Raw genomic sequence first — 16,618 nt, 5'->3', positions numbered from 1 at the left:
ATTAATCTTAATAAATTTCCAATGTAGACACACCTCTCAATAAGGCGATACATCACTTTTATAGTATGTAACAAGCCAGTAAAATGTAGGAAAACTAATAAAGCTGGATGGTGTCGTTTGTCCGGGAAGTGTTAACACAACATCAAACAGTAGTTTGTTCACTTTGTGGTCTCTTGGAACTTGCTGTACTTCTGGCTTATGTGTTTTAGTTTGCGCTGCACAAACAAAATCTAACCTGTGTCCAGGCATTGGTGTACTGTATGTGTACAGTTGTGTGTTTTACTATGACAGTAATGATGACTGTGTTGCTTCTACCTCTTCAGACACACTGCTTGTTAATTAGACTCAATGGTTGCTTGGTTCCCTGCTAACAGAGCTTCATCACACCTAATGAATAATGCCTCTTTTTTTTTTTTTTTTCAAAGCACATTCATTTGGTAAATATTTCTCGGAACAAAATACAAATGCTTGTTGTGACCAACCAATGTCCCCCTTCCGCCTGTGTCTCTCCTCTATTGACATGCGAATGACTCAGCGCAAAGGAATCAGAAACGGCACTGATAAGCTTTAGCTGTCACACACACACGATCTGTTGCTGTAGCCTTCAGCCTTCTCCATTAAGACAATTTGCTCGTCCAAGTGTGAAATCTCAATGAGGGTGGACCAGTGGTACGTTAATGCAGGTGACACCTTTGCCTCTTAATCAAGCGCAAATATAGGCAGTGCTACCTAGTATTTACAAAAGCAGACTTGCTAGACAAATGGGGTTGTTCTACTCCTTGCCGCTACATCTCATGTACAGTCACTACACACACAAGCTGTGTAAACGCTGTGAATGTAATTGATGGATGAAGAGGGTTTAAAAGGTTGAGGCCAAATACTCCAGTCTAGCTAAAGTGGGCCTCAACATGGTCTTGCCATCACCTGTGGCTGTCACTACCACTACAGTCCCACTGTGTAAAACAGCACTTAGTGCGAAATCCCAGATATCATGAATCACCAGCAGCCCTCACACAGACATATGGTAACCTGGCCTGAACCACAAAAGGAGAAGAGGGAAGTGTGGGAGACATAATCTTTATTTAATTTTGATTCGTAGATGTGCTGACAAAGTAGGTATTGTTATTCTAACTTTAGAAATATAAAGAAACCTTGGCACACTTTTGAATTTCATTGAAAGGGAGTCAGGTACACTCCCATGGGCATGTGGCCATAGTTTACACAGCACTGGCCACACATTATTCATCTCACCGAGTGAAAGACTAACTCATATCTGGTTTGGTTGTAGTCGTTCACTTGTTCGCTTCAATCCCGGGAAAATGAGCGGAGGCGAGTACATAGAGACCAGGAATTTGTTTGCGCTGACTCATGGATTCAACCACAGAGCCGGCAGCTAATGGTGAGAGTGATAATGCAGGACTTCACACAGCCTGTGGAAGGCCAGGCAGAGCTGGCTTCCATCCAGAGCTCGGCTCAGGATGAGTGGTGTGGCTGCATGCAGGCTAAGCCCTGCGAGTACAGGAGTTTGTATTGTTGGTTGAGCAGGGAAAGGAGGCTCGGAGACTGCTGATGGGCACCCATGTGTAATTATATACTCCCGACCTGACTCAGCAATGCTTGCCAGGGAAGGAGGACATCACTCTGTTCCCAGCCAAACTGATATATTCACAGCACACACACATATAGGTTGTGCAGCGACTACATGCACACATACAGTCAGACAGACATCCACTTATCACATAGCCAAAATAACATGTTTCATAGATAGATGGCAGACATGCTGATTCAAAATTAAAGATGCTTCCTTGCAATTTACAGTGCATATGAGGTAAAATTAGCCTAAAATCTGCTATTTATATTCTGTTTTTTTTGCACGTGCATTAGTGGGTGCTCCAATCTAATTTACAACATGCGTGTGTGTGTGCATGCACGCATGGTCATTAAGGAGTCAGGAATGCCAGGCCTCCAGTGTCACAGGTCTCAAGCTAAACTCATTAGTAATTTAAAAGTCGCTTCCATATCTGCTCATATCAATTATTCACTCGTGTTTTTTTCTTCCCTTTTTTACCATCTCACATTCTTGAAGTACAACCCAAAATAAGGCCTCACTTCATGCACAATGAACTGTCAATGGTAAAATTGAAGCAACTGAGTGTCATTTAAGTCATACAGTCGAAACTCCTTTAACTGGGAATTGTTGTTAAAGGAGGTCTATTTTGTCAGTGACTGAGATTGGTGTTACTCTTTCATCATACTTGAATTCCATGCAATCCATGATGCAATATAAACTTGCCTGGCTGTGTATAAGCTGAAGGTAATATTGCCATTAGCATGCCTGGGGAAACACATAGCTGTGTGTTGCTACAAAGAAAATGGCATACAAGAGAGCCTAAAGCTGTCAGTCTGTCACATCATGTGCTACAGCACCGTAAAAGACTTAAGTTCAGTCCTAGGCAAGGCAGTTAGAGATCCAGGACGGAACAGGTGCACATTCTTGTGCAGGGTTAGAACAGTTATATTATAACAAAAATATATGCCTCCAATAGGAAGAAAAGCCAGACCCATCTGCTGAATGAATGTTTTCATAGATGAAAGTGAAGAAGTTTCCTCCCAAGACATCAATCTGAGGTCACGGACATTACACGGCCTGTTCACAAACTACTACTATGTCCAATGCGATCTATTCGCTGCTGGTTTTGATTGGTTTCAACTTTGAAACTGAAAGCCAGAGTTCCTGACTGTGACATCCTTTGAACTGACAGGAATGTTTGAGAGAAAACCAAAGGTTGTACGGATTAACATATTTTATTGGGAAGGCTAGCATGATATGCAAAACATCTCTTCTCACACCCTCCCCATATTTACCTAGGGAGTTCCAACATACCTGGCCCTTGGAGAGAGGGATACACGTAAACACAGCCATGGAGCGAGAGAGTCAGTGTGTGGGTGTGTGTGTGTGTTTTAGACCTTCAGGTAACCTATCCCATCATGTAAAATCCTGCAACAGACTGATAAGATGCTGTGTTTTCGTTACCATAATAGAGATCCTGTACATTCCAAACAAATGCTGTCATGTGTCCCAAGATAGGGTGTATACTAGGGGGTTTGAAGAGAAAAGCACTGTGGAATGTACAATATGTGATCAAACCATGAACAATGTTTGGACTTGAACACACTTCCCAACATTTCAAATCCCACAGCTCACCTGTAGGCCAGTTTTATCAGTCTAGTCGGAAAAAAACAACTTCTTATAAGTGAAACATATTATTTTAATTATAATATTGCAAAAATAGAAATAACTCTCAAACACAGGAAGAAAAAAAGATATAAGTGAACATGTATAAGGAGAAACAAAAGGACTATTACCAAAGGTAGTCAGGCAGAGTGTATCTTTTCCCCAAAGGCATCAATAAGATATTTCAGAGTAATTTATTTTAAGAAAGCATAAGGGTGCAAGGGTTCACCAATATAGAATAATTATAGCATCAATTCCAAGAATGAAAATGGGAATCATATGGGTCTGTTAAATGTGTTGGGAAGAGCATAGAACCGCGATGGTGTTAATGCATCTACAGCAGGATGTTGTTGAACATTTTCCACATTCCAATGCTATTATACCAAAAAACGTAGTTTAAGAAATATATTTTTTTGTACGTTTGACAAAAGTAGCCAAATGTTTGAAATGTTATCACAACATCTTTGCCAGATTTAAATCAAGTATCAGACCAAAACCTGATTACAAATCTGACCAAACATTTACAGCTGGACAGTTTTTGATGCACAATGCATCCCAAAAAGTATTAAGGGTTGAAATAAATGAATAAAGGGTGGAATCTGTTTGTATTGCATGTGGCTGACAAGGCATTAGGGTGGGCCTCTCAATAAGCCTGATTTATAGTCTGATGGGGAGTTGTCACACACAACTCTCTCTCCCTGTCATTACTCTGCGGAGAAGCAACAATCACGCCTATCAGAGCAGTGGGGTGGGGTGGGGTGGGGGGGAGGGGGGGAGGATGTATGGACAGTGAAGATGAGTAAAAAAAAAAAAAAAGGGTGCAGATTTATGGCTGATTCCTAGTATCCTAGGACCCTTTGGGACCAAGACGGTATATCTGTCTAGGACGCACCTTCACTTCCAAAGCTGCCATTCACCCCGGTGACTCAAGATCACCGGGGTGATCTTGGCATGGGTACACATGCATAATACTGACAGGGCGGCTGTTGTTGAGTTTGCATATGAGAGATAAGTCGGCTACCCCTCAGGAGCGACAAAGAGAGAGGAGGGGGGAGTGATGAAGGGGAGGCCGAAGTGGACAAGACAGCACAAAGACAAGTGTTTGTTAAAGAGGGAATATTCAACAGCGGGCAGGCAGACACAAACACTAAGTCTGAAATATGTCAGAATGAAACTGACCAAGCAATTACTGTTGCCGGTTTTATTGAGACGGTAACTGAGACCTTTCGTAAAAGGAGTCGTTTCATGAAGCAAGTTTACCGCATTATCCGGATAGCTTTGCAACGTAAAACCTGGAGCAGTTCATGTTCCACATTTGAGGCTGATCCAGGTTTCACTGTGCCAAGGCAGCCAGGCAACTCGGTAAACCTGCGTCTTGGAGCAGGGCCCAGGTCTGAGTCAAACATTGCACCTTAAACCGTAGAGAAATGAGTAACCAAACACTGAGAGTACATTTTATCTGCTGATCTCTATGGATGAAAAAATGTCCGCTTTGGTCTACTTCACTGGGTTGCAGGAAGCATAGCAGCCTACCCACATGCACATTAAGTGGCACAGAATCACCTGTGAAAGATGTGCTTTGAGTATATTCCTGGTTGCTATACAAGAACTGATGGAATGAAGATGTGCATGTGCATGTGTATGTGTGTGTGTGTGTGTGTGTGTGTGTGTGTGTGTTAACAAGGGCTTGCATGTGTCACAGACTCACCTCATTTTGCTCATCTAGGCTTATTTGGTAAGTGCATTTCTTTTTGAGCCTAAAAAAACTACAACACCCATCTTTAATGCTGTCACAAGCTTCCCACCTCAGCATACCTTGGTTCTAAATCGGCATTCAAAACACAGCAGCATTCAACATGATAATGACTAATTCATCAATATTTAGCATATTAATAAAATGATTGTTTGCCAAATCCTTTAATATAAATTCAAAGTTGTCAGAGAGACCCTATGGAGGATTTTCTATTCTAGAACTGCTTTTTGTTTATTGCCAATATATTTTTTTGTCAAATAAATTATCGTAGTTATGATTTTTTCGCCCAGCCGTAATGCTTACGTGCGTTTCTGCTCACCGATGTGCGTTTGTAGCTGCCATCTACCCATTGGCTTGTTTTGCTTCTAACGTGCTTGATCAACCACATCTACATTCGATTCCGCTTCTCAGCGTGAGGGATGAGTCTGTCAAATCCACCTGCTTCTCTCCTCTCCTGTCTGTTTATTTAGTATCCCCGAGGCAGACATTTTCTCTTTCTTGCTGGCGTCTTGACCCCCCTCCTGGGCCCTCGGCTGAAGCACCATGTTATTTACTGCCCAGAGAGCTCTGTGTGCAGGGCGTCAACAAGGCATGGCTGGTTGAGCAAGGGAGCAACCTGCTGCTCACTCACACACACACACACACACACACATACATACATCCTCAGATGCGCACAAACACACACCGTCACATGACCGTCCCAGAGGACTGGCAGACATGTTTACCCGCTCTACAATCATTACACATGGTATAATTAAGAGCGATGTAGAGAGAGAGAGACAAACAGACACAGATGTCCATAACCTCTCGGCGATCACGTTTTACCTGCCAGTGTTTTCAAGCTGTTACAACAGAACAGGACATGTGAAGCTATGGGTTTGATGATGTGACAGAGCAAACACCCATGAAGGCCATGGAAAATTTCACCGTGACAGGACGTGACAGCATTCACTCAGGTGAACTTTACAGTCTGCTGGACTCATTTGAGAACATATCCTTAGGTGAACTTAGCTCTGGAAGGACCTTCTTAAAGTAGGTGCTTCAATCTAACCTCTCACCTGCGCAGGATGGATGAATGAAGAGAGATTCAGGCTACGCGGCTCAATGACCTCCAACTATTTCAACAACATTGCCTAAAAAGGTTAACTTAAGAAAAAGAAAAAAAAAGTACAATAGCTTGAAGTTGGCAAAAAAAACATTCCCTTCGGGATATGTTTCTCAAACCTCCAGCTGGGATCAGAAGACTTATAAACTTGTTTCTGATCGGTCCAGAATTTTTCTGCAGTTTTATTACACAAAAAAATGTGTTGTAAAGTCCTCTTAAAAATGTTCATGTCTTAAGATGTAAAAACAGAGCCGCAGTGAAATTCCTTCTCCAAATCCCCTCCTTCCTCTCAGTAATTATAGCCTTCCAGCTGACAAACTACAGGTCTGTTGTGTTTCTACCTCCTTGGAGTTAACAGGTGAAGTAAGGCCTCTCTATGCTGGGCTGGATGCCGGTCTCTTTCTGGTAATACCAGAAAGTACCCTTAATACCCTTCCTGGTAGAACAAAAGCACCTGGAAGTGAAGGAGGAACAGTTGTACTTCCTAAAAAAAGTTACTGTCAAGAAACTCTCATAAGAAGAAAGATATTTTCTCGGTGTCACTGAGAACTTGTAATCTTGAACAACAGGCTTAGTACTGCATCCTGCACAAAAAAAGCAGAATGTTCCTCTTTTGAAGCCCTGTGAGGATAGTCTGCCATATTAAAGTTGGTGAAATGATTTATTTAGAGAAGTACAGATGATTTGATGAATTGAAAACTGGGTTGACACTGGATTGGTAATAGGGGTGTGAGGGAGGATGAGGGAGCAGGGTGTGAGGGATGTGAATGTGATGCAAGGAGGGCTGGGATCAATCTTTTATCACTGCAGTGTGCTTTCATCCCTAATGGATTCGACTTGAGCAGAGCACTACCTTCCGTCACATTGCACAAGCATGAGAAAAAAGGACTCGCAGAGAGAACAAGAGGGACAAAGAGAGGTAGACGGAGCAACACGTGAGAAGAAGACGGGAAGGAGTTTAAAACAACCTGCCAAAAATAATCCCAACACGTCAGCAATATGATATGCCAACATATTATTTTGCCGACATTCTGTCACAGTGTTTCCAATTACCTCTGGCCCTGAGTGCATCTGCAGGAGTTAGGAAACGGTCCTGATAAGGACGGGAGAAATTGAGTCACTTCACAGCATGTAGAATGACTTTGAAAATTTCCATCAAGAATCCCAAGAGAAACCTCGGTGTGCATGGGTGGACTTGCTTTCCTTGCCATGCAAGCTGAGTGAGAGACAGACACGCTGACAGACAGAAGACAGACAGACAAGTCTTGAAGAAGAGGCGAGTTCATCTGTGTATTCGAGCAGTGAAAGAGCAGTGAAAATAACATTGCGGAGAACAAGGCACGACGACTCTCAGAGGACACTCTGCTCTCCCTGTGCTGAACAGGCTCATTCCTGTGATAGAAAATAAGACATATCTAGGCAGTGAGGTAGACACAAAGGGAAGGAGAGAGAAAAAAAGTGCTAACTAAACAAGGCTGCGAAGAAAGTTGAAAAGTTTGATAATGTGTTCAGACTTTATTACCCTGCCATCTGATAGTTGATTTAAGTAGAATATCTTTAGTGCTTCAAAGAGAGGGGACATGTAGCAGTACATTATATCACCACTTCTCCACTCTGCACATCAAGTAACTGAAGAAAACATGCTCAACTTTCTACATTTTACTGATTCCAGCAATAAAAATACTAAAGATGGATGGTTTCTCAGGGAGAATGCTGTCAGGATCAGTACCTGACAGTTAACTGAGCAACTGGGACTAATACAGTTCAACAAGGAAAACTAAGTGAAGGTACATAATACTTTAACTGAAAAACAAGAAGGAACAAAAAGGGATTACTAAAACTAAAATGAATTACTGGCAGCCATTCAACTGTCCATTTGGTTCTTTCCATTGATGACATTATGTCTTTGCAACCGCCGAGATACCACATGAGGTCTAACTGTGTACCTCCTACAGTCAGTGAGGCACAAAAATAATCACCTCCCGTGAGTGAGGGGGTGAGGGGTTTCCAATCGATGGCTCTGATTGAATAACAAATACAGACTGTTAATAAGCTCCAAGTTCCACTATCAGACACATAACGTGCTGACAAAGGTTAAATAAGAGGCTAGCCGTGCATAACGATGAGTCCATTTTTAAATAAGCTTAGAGTGGTTTGGTGCATTAGTGTTGCTATTTGAGATGTGTAGCACGGTAACAGTTAAATGAGGTAGGAACATGCAGCGAGTGAGCTAAACTCTGCTCCTGCCCTCCATAAATTAATCTTTAATACTACAGTGGTAGAAGGAGCAGCCTGTGTGACGGGGAGGCCTGTGCAAGAGAGAGCCTGCACTTGTCAAATAGTTCCAACACACTTTACACAGAAGCTGGCTCTCTGACTGGGAGTGTACTCCAAGCACAAAACGAAAAAACACACAAAAAACACACAAAAAACATCGGAGTGCCCAAAGAGTGGAGTTTCACCCAAACAGGTTTTAGTCCTTTTGTTTCATACAGAACTACGGGTGGTGGGTCTAGTGTCAACAGGTACATGTAACGACACAGCTCGTCTCCCAGATACAAAACCCAAGATTTGCTTTGTTTCTCTGCCACTCACAAAAAAAATACAAGTTGCACTTATTATTAATAATAATAGCTGTCTTTACATGCGGGCTGAAACATACAGCAAAGCCACAGACAGATCGGCTTACTTCAGAGGAACTTCCCGACACTGACATTTAAACAGGCAAAGCACACATTCTCACAATCTCGGAAAAGAAAAGCCCTTACACTCACCGAGCGAGAGGATCGTCCCCTTTTCTTCTGTGTCTTTATATCCCCTGTCAGTTTTAATTCTCTCCTTCTCTTTTCCTCACTCGGGGGAATCCTTAACTTCTGACAGAGCAGCAGAGCCGGTTGTGTGGCTTGTGTGCGAGGCAGTGAGTGAGTGTGTGTGTGCGCGAGTCCAGAGTCCGGAGGTCAGAGGCAGTCGGACGCGGTCACGGAGAGATTTAAAGGACGTCGCGACTTCTCCGCTCTGTCTTGCTGCCTTCTACTCGCCTGCTGCCTCAGGAATGCACTTCTCCTGGGTGTCCCTACCACAGCCAAGATCTGAACGACTGCTAGGGCTCTCTCTCTCTCTCTCTCTCTCTCTCTCTCTCTCTCTCTCTCTCTCTCTCGCTTTCTCTCTCTCTACACCCCTCCTCCTTCTCTGTCTCTCAGCCACACAGAAACACACCCTTTCAGTTACTCCTCTCTCCCTTTCTCCCCACCCTTTTTTTCGCCGTGCTGACAGATCAGATACCTCCCCCTTTTCAGGTGTTTTTTTCCGGCTTTGTCGTTCTCTCTCTGTATCAATTTTCTCATTTTTTTCTCTTTGTATTCTACATTCCCCAATGACACAAAGGGCTGCATGTAAGAAAGCTCAGAGATAAGAGCAGGAAAAAAAACAACTTGAAACTCTTTGCATCCACTCTTAGTCCGGTCTAGTACCTGAGGGTTGAGATAGCCACCCTGTTGCCTCACATGAACAGCTGATTAAACAAATGAGTCTGTCAGGTGATTTTCTTCCTTTTCCTGGAATGAGGTCATAGTCCGGCAGACCAGGTGCGGTTGGAGAAACTGCGCGTGAATCTGTGTTGGAGTTGGACAACACCCTGTGGTAAAATGAGAGAATGATGTCACACAAATCTGACCACCCTGGTCCAGAGAGCAACGCATGGACAAAACAAACGCCTACTCAATTATTATCACTACTCAACATTAATTTATGAAACAATGCCACAATCCTGAACCTTCTATCCCCACAGCCCCCTCCCACACACAAACACAGATCTAAGACTTGCGTGACCAATGGGTTAGACAGAATGTGTGGGAGCCCCTCAGCATAAGCTGACCCCTTTTTTTTTCTATTGACACCTCTTCCCTCTTTATCATCACATCTCCCGAAATCTGACATTTGAACCATTATTTGTCTTTTTTTTCTCCCTTACCATCCCCCCTAAACCTGAAACTAAAGACTGAAGCCACTGAAACCCGATACCAAGCAGATTTAATAAATCTAAAACAAAAGTGAGACTGTCCATGACAGAAACAGAACATTTTTAAATAAATACAGCACAGAGTAAACATAAAACATATTAGCCTGCAGACTGTGTGCATATGATAATGAATAGTAAAATCCTATGAATAAGCATATAAAGCAGTAAAGTAAATCCTGCTCTGTCATGCAATAAACTGCTGGTGTACAAAATGAACATGATTATGGATGGGTAAAATAAACTATAATAAAGCTTTTAGAAGGTACAGGCATGCTTAACTGGTGTTATTAAAGCACTTGTTAACCTGGATTTTTTTTTAATGAAACAAATATAAATATAAATCATATATACTATATATCTGTGGAAATTGATTTTTTATATAAAACATAACATAAACAAAAGGTTTTTCCCCCTCAAATCAGTTGTTTTTTTAAAGACAGTGACCAAGATATTGTTGTGAGCAGGACATTTTACAGCGAAGAAATGAACTTGTCAGTGCTCTCTGGTGGAAGGACTATGACATCACTGTTTCTAAACTACCTCAAATATATCTTTGGCAATCCTGTATGCTTTTTTCTTGTCACTTTTCGGCCAATATATACGGTGTTACAGATATATTGTACCTGTGATAAAGCCTATCGTGGTGTATATTATTCCGGTTGTTGTTTTAACCCACATTTTATACTTCTTTCTGGTCAATTTGTCATTTGTTATGCAACTATGGCTACTTTATGTCTCAGAATTCTGTTACTTTAAGTTTGCTTATTTTCCTTGGGTTAACTAAGGACAATAAAGCTTTAATGCGTAAGTTTTGGATATTAATGAGCAGCTGTTACTTTCAAGCCATTGCCAAATAAGTTGCTACAAAGCTAATAATCACTATCAGCTCCACACAACTCTCTCTGTATTTCTCAGTATGTTCAGAAGATTGTGTCGTCCGGTGACTTTTGCACGCAGAAACTCGAGTTAAGATAATTACAACTTCTGAAGAATCTATCCTTTTTTTATCCTCCGTGTCCTCGGCTACTAGTGTGGTGGAGGTAGTGGGTGCGCGAGCACGGAAGGCTCATGGGGGAGGCAGAAACTACACACTATAGCAGTAAATAATTAATACTAAAACTAATGCTTATCACGACATATGTAAGAATTTGGTGGCAAAAAAGTCCAGAGAGGGACATTTTTTTAGGTTTAAAAAACAAGTCAGACAAAAGTGGAAAAGAGAAGATGACACCAGCTTCAGAATCCACTAAAACATTTTACCTTTCACTCAACAGCATCGGACCATCAACAATACCTACTTCGTCCTTGTGTTTACCTTTCCTTTATCTGACATCAGATTGAATTTTGATCTGACTAATGAGCACATGCAGTCACAGGGCCTAATAACCAGTGTGCACATTGCATCAAGCAGACGTTCCAAAAATAAATGTCTTAGATTAATTGCATTAATTTGATGCATTAAATCATGCACAAAAAAGACCACTGAGAAGAATGCCGTAGCTTTCAGCCAGGCTGTGTCATAGAGGCCCGCAGAGAGTCGGTTCACATCCATGTGAACTGTTTCTCTGTTCGGCCTATAAAGCAAAGCTTTTGGCACATCTCTGAGCTGTGTTGTCTGACAAATCACTTGAACCACACTGTTGGGGGGGGGGGGGGGGCTCCTGAGGCATTGCTAAGCTACTAAAGGCCACACGGAGAAAAGGCTAAGGTGCCAAGGAGGAGTGACATTTTAAAAACTGAGCAGTAAGTACACTTTATGGATCTTGACAGACTATGACTTCAGTGGTCCTGTGCTTGTCCATCGTCACAACCACACCCTGCTCGTGTTCTTTTGTAAGACATGACTAGAGCAATGGTTAACAGGCGGTGAGTCCTCATCATCGGTTTGAGAGTCTGAAGATGCAAAGACAACTGGGCTGAAATCAGAGTGGTGGGTGAGGGTATTGTAATGTGATGTGGAGGATTATCAGTGCAAAGCCTCCCAGACCTCTCTGACACCTTCCAGGCATTCTTCAGGGCACCTCCCACTGCTGTGCCTCCCTCATCCCACCCTCCTTGTCAAACCCCACATATCATCCCTTCTTTTTCTGCTCGACTCAAACATTCTTGCAACCCCCTTTCCTCCTCCTCCTCCACCCTCCCTCTGTATTCAGCAAAGAAAGCTAAAAAAAAACAAACAAAGACAAGGTCTAAAAAGCTTGAAAACACACGCTTTAAGAAGAAATCCTCCCCATTTTTGTACTTCTTGAACCATTTATCACTGTTGCACAAAACCTGAAAATGCACTCAACTTACATTTACATTTACTCAACTCCATACCCTGAATAGCTATTTCACTGTTTTCAGTCACCAACTACCATTGAGTTAACACCTCGACAAGTGATAGTAGGTTTAAATTTGTCCAAAGAGTGTCGAGTCAGCCACAACTCAGCTCAGACGAGACAGGAAGATGGTTCCCAGGCTGAGAAATAGGCCGTTTGGGAACTGGAAGCAGTTCAGTAGGTTCTGTGGAAGGGAGCAGAGGGGGGGAATGCATGCTGATAGTGTCTTTGTTAGCCATTATTCACCAAGAATGAACAGCATTAAGTTGCTGCCACAGCTCACCCCTTCCCGTCTTCCCTGTTGAAACCCCCACCCCTTCTTCACTCTTTATTTATTCAGCCTTTCACTAAAAACAGCTTTCAACAGGTGGACAACAGGTCAGTGACGACTACAGCCTGGACAGTGAATGGAATGAGAGCAGACACAGCTCTGTTTTCAGAAGCCTAAACAAGTGACAAAAACCCGAACTTTTGTTGACATCGGTTTTCATAATGCAAGCAAAGCAAGGTAGTAATGCTCTGTTTTTGCCAAACATGCCTAAGTATAGCATTGCTGTCTAATTATGGTCAGGCCAGTGCTGTTGCTCCAGTAGTGTAGCTATGTCTTGTGTATCATTATGACAAGCGAGATGGCTTTCACCAGCAAAGGTAATTGTACTGTTAAGACATAAATATAGCACATCCCACACCAAGAACAGACAAAGACTTTTGTTTTCTTCCCAGAAAACCTGTCTCAGAGGATGATTCATGTTTTGGAAGCAAATGCATGTCACTGTATTATCTCCCTACAAACAACAACAGCTGTACTGAAAATACACTGTCAAGGTGAACCTGAGGACAAAGAGATAACAGGGGAGTACAAAGTGAGAAAGACAGGAAAAGAGGATCAATTGGATCACCATATACACTGCTGGTTAACAAACCGTGCATTCCGCCAGAAAAAAAAAAAATTTCGGCTTATTTTTTCGCTCTCTCAGAACACTCTTCAGATGGCACGAAGCCCATACATAAGAGAATCTCGATTGACTTTTAGCAGCTTCCAAGTTGTCAGGACAAGTTGGCTGCACTCCGGCACAACTCATTCTCTCCCTTTTTATTCAGAACCAGTCCAGACTGGCACAGGACTAAGTTGCCACCATTCAAAAAAAGCCCTTCTCACACTGCATTTTTGGGGCTATATGAAAAGTTATTTTTACAGAGGAAACCAATGTGGACCTAACTCCTAAACTGCAACGTTGTCCTTCGATGCTTTCAAGTGGCTGGAAGTAGCGAACTAGTACCTCAGAATGTCTCATCTCCTTCCTTCATCCCCTCTAGCAAAGCCAAGTTGTTTTCATCCTACTTCTCCTACTCATCTTACTTCTAGATGTATAGTCATACTCTGTGCATACTCTGTGAGATAAAGCTGTGCCATTAGTGTCCCACTGTGCTACTCTTATCAGTAAATGGAAATAGGCGACAGCCAGCCTGATTGGCACTGGGAGAAAGCTGTGTCATGGAGCCTTCAACTTTTCACTCATACACAATTTGGATGGGATGTTGACGGCGGGCCTTTTCATTTGTCTCTGTGTCTTTCCCATGTAAAAAGTGCAAGTGAGCCAGGGAACAAAAGAGAGTCAAAGTCAACAAGACACTGCTGCCCGCGACCCCCACCGTACAAGCCTCAGGTCCGGGCTAAGCTGAGGATTTCTCAGGACAGAATGAGAACCCAAACCACAGGCTACAACCCTGGTCAAGGTTTGCCTTGTGCATCGACAGAGCAAAGAAACAAAGAGTAGCCAAGATGAGATATTGCGCTGCGTGGGGGTTGGAACTGCTGATTTAATGATGATCTCAGTAAAAAACAAAAAGCCACTGGATGCAGAGGAAATGCTAGTTAGTGACAGGGGAGCTATCAGGTGGGAGCAGGTCAGGGGTCGGAGGTGAACAAAAGCTTCCGTAAGCCCCACACAGAGCGAGGGAGAGGCCCCCGGTCACACTCACTGACGCCCAGTCCCTCTATCTACATGCCTCCGCCTGTAGTTTGTCTGTCTGACAATGTTTTCTGACATCTTGTTGTCGAGTCTGAATGCTTTTCCATTTGTCCTCCATTTAGACTTAGATGTCCCCCACACTTTTCTGTCCGTTTATTCAAAACACTGTTTACAACACTGGTCTATTCCGCTCAGTGTCTGGGGGGAAAGGGCTATCCAAACACCTGCAGGAAAAACAGCATTTAAAAGCTTTAACTGCACCGAGCCTGTTATCTCTTTCCTTCGGTGGCTTTCCTGGATCAAAGGAAAGCTGTATCTGTGTTATGGTAGTAAGAACGTGTTTTGTAGCTACAATTATGGCCTAAAAGCACACACACGAGAAGAGAAATGTCTGCATGGCCTCTTACACACATCCAAAGACTTGATGATGGACTTTTCAAATCATACCATTTTAACAACAGACATTTCGGTTCGAAGCAGAGGATATATGCAAAAAGGGAATCAGCAGAACTTCAAGCACAGACACTTGAAGACCTGTTGAATTTTAACGAGGCCGGTGAGACTGCCATCACCATCTTTATCGGGTCGCTAGATGGTCTGAGTGAGTGTGCTGGAGTGGGCATGTGCATGGGACTGAATTAATGGCGTACGTGTGTGTGTGTGTGTCGGTGGATATGCCACACCACTAATCAGCGCTTAGACAAAGGCCATATGTGTGCAATGTCTGAGCATCTCTCCCACATATCTCCCACATCCTCCCCTTCACGTCTGCGTAAAACCCTAACAGCAGGAATTTTAGGATTGTCGGGTCAGCAGTGGTGACATCATGGCAGCCCGTCAGAAGCAACAACAAGGCCTCAGTGGCAGTTTCCTCCTGGTTGCATCAGCTGTGCGATAAAAGGCGGCTGATCAATGACACACATTTGAGTCCTTCTTCCTTCTCGCTTTATGAATCTCCAAACATTCAATACAGACAAGCAATTGGTATGTCTAAGTCATCATCGTCATGAAAATAGTTTGATTGACAGGCCATAGGGCTGCACAATTAATTGCAACTTTATCAAAATTGCAATGTGGACTAGTGCAATATCCAAATCGTAGGGGGGCACCATATTTGGTTAAGGCAAAATATGTGTCCAACCATACTGAACAAAGTATTGTGGTGCTGCAGAGACGTCCGGGCCTACAAATCCTTTTCAATTTAATATTTTTCAATGAAAATGAGAATAACACAAAAATGATTGTTCCCTCCAATATCGTGAATCATTTTAGATAAAAAATAATAGTAATTAGACATTTTCCTCATAGCGTGCAGCCCTATATCTGACTGTGCACCCTTAAATTAAAAACATATGCCTGCAGGTAACAAGACTTGGTCCAATTTGTGTCATAAAAAATATGTTGGCTCTTTCCTTTTTCAGCAGGCCTTGATGCATGACTTTACACAAAAAGATGGGCTTCAATGAGACTCCAGACTCTTCACATGCGTGAGGTGGTCTAAGGTCAACAGGCAGACATAAATAGCTTTATTGTTTACACAAAGATACAAGTATAGCCTGAGGAGGCTAACCTGCTGAAAAAAAGCATGAAAGGGACTACTTAAGCCCATGCGGCTTTTAAAATTCTGTGGATATAGTATGCAGCAAACTTAAACTTATTATTCTTACTAAAATAAGTCATTCCTGCCACTGGCAGACTCTTCTTTCAAGTGTCCCTTGTCTATGTAAGGGGTCAAGTGTCAGCTAACAGATGCTGGCATGTGTGTGTGTTTGTATGTACAAAGGATCCTTCAGGTCATCAGATAAAGTGCACCTGAGGGAGGGGCAGGGAGCCCGTTTTCAGCGTTGCCACGGTAACCCAACACAGACGCGACCACCTGGTTGGTGGAGCCCAACCAAGGGTGCAGAGAGGGCACCACTTCAGGACAGTAATCATGCCAGAAAATCCTCACAAAGTGGCCCGATTCCCAAACACAACCCATACTGTGTTTGAGCAGAGCGGAGAGCGCACACAGCTGTTGAATATTTCATGGAACATAAAAAGGAACTAAGCCTACTGTGCAGCTCTTATTACAGCAGAGAAATAACGTTGGCCCATCTTGACCGAGTTATCTACACATGGTTCAAGTCAAAGTCTGTCCTGTTGGACATTTAAATAACAATATCACGCCAGCACACAGTTTATAGTAATCATACTGATCATACTGCTGCTGA

General features: G+C 42.8%; 1 protein-coding gene across 6 annotated transcripts in view; it reads right to left on the bottom strand.

Moving 5' to 3' along the window:
- The window catches only part of rassf7a (Ras association domain family member 7a), a 38,588-nt gene that overhangs the window by 12,157 nt on the left and 9,813 nt on the right, over positions 1-16,618 (bottom strand). For 2 of the 6 annotated variants that reach the window (XM_032523695.1, XM_032523700.1), the window contains exon 1: positions 8,868-9,248. The exons of 2 other annotated variants lie outside the window; for them this stretch is intronic. The gene's annotated coding sequence lies outside the window, so the exon portion shown is untranslated. Of the gene's footprint in view, positions 1-8,039; positions 8,051-8,867; positions 9,249-9,563; positions 9,728-16,618 lie in introns of those variants that run through there. 2 more of the 6 variants (XM_032523697.1, XM_032523699.1) reach the window with 2 other exon arrangements.

The sequence above is a fragment of the Etheostoma spectabile genome, chromosome 8, assembly GCF_008692095.1.
Source record: "Etheostoma spectabile isolate EspeVRDwgs_2016 chromosome 8, UIUC_Espe_1.0, whole genome shotgun sequence".
Taxonomy (NCBI): Eukaryota; Metazoa; Chordata; class Actinopteri; order Perciformes; family Percidae; genus Etheostoma; species Etheostoma spectabile.
Note: the sequence above shows the minus strand (reverse complement) of the source record. Positions and strands in the feature narration are given on the sequence as shown.